A 221-nucleotide genomic window follows, 5' to 3' on the forward strand; every position below is an offset into this window, starting at 1 on the left:
CATTCGTTTGTTTGTTTACGCGTATGTGTTTATATAGGTATATTATCTCTCATTTCAAGCACATGATACAGCTTAAATACATTTAAAAGAAAATGAAAGGAGCATTTAAATTATTAATGGTATCTAAATGTAAGATACAACACGAATTTAACGAAATGGAATTGGTTCCAAAAGTATTTTATATTTGTCTATAAAGTCAGTTAAAAAGAATAACCTTTGTA

At 26.2% G+C, this 221-nt stretch overlaps 1 protein-coding gene across 1 annotated transcript in view; it reads right to left on the reverse strand.

The window, feature by feature from the left end:
• The window catches only part of LOC119585968, a 12677-nt gene that overhangs the window by 4489 nt on the left and 7967 nt on the right, over nt 1-221 (reverse strand). The gene's annotated exons all lie outside the window — the stretch shown is intronic.

This window comes from Penaeus monodon, chromosome 20 (genome assembly GCF_015228065.2).
Source record: "Penaeus monodon isolate SGIC_2016 chromosome 20, NSTDA_Pmon_1, whole genome shotgun sequence".
Taxonomy (NCBI): domain Eukaryota; kingdom Metazoa; phylum Arthropoda; class Malacostraca; order Decapoda; family Penaeidae; genus Penaeus; species Penaeus monodon.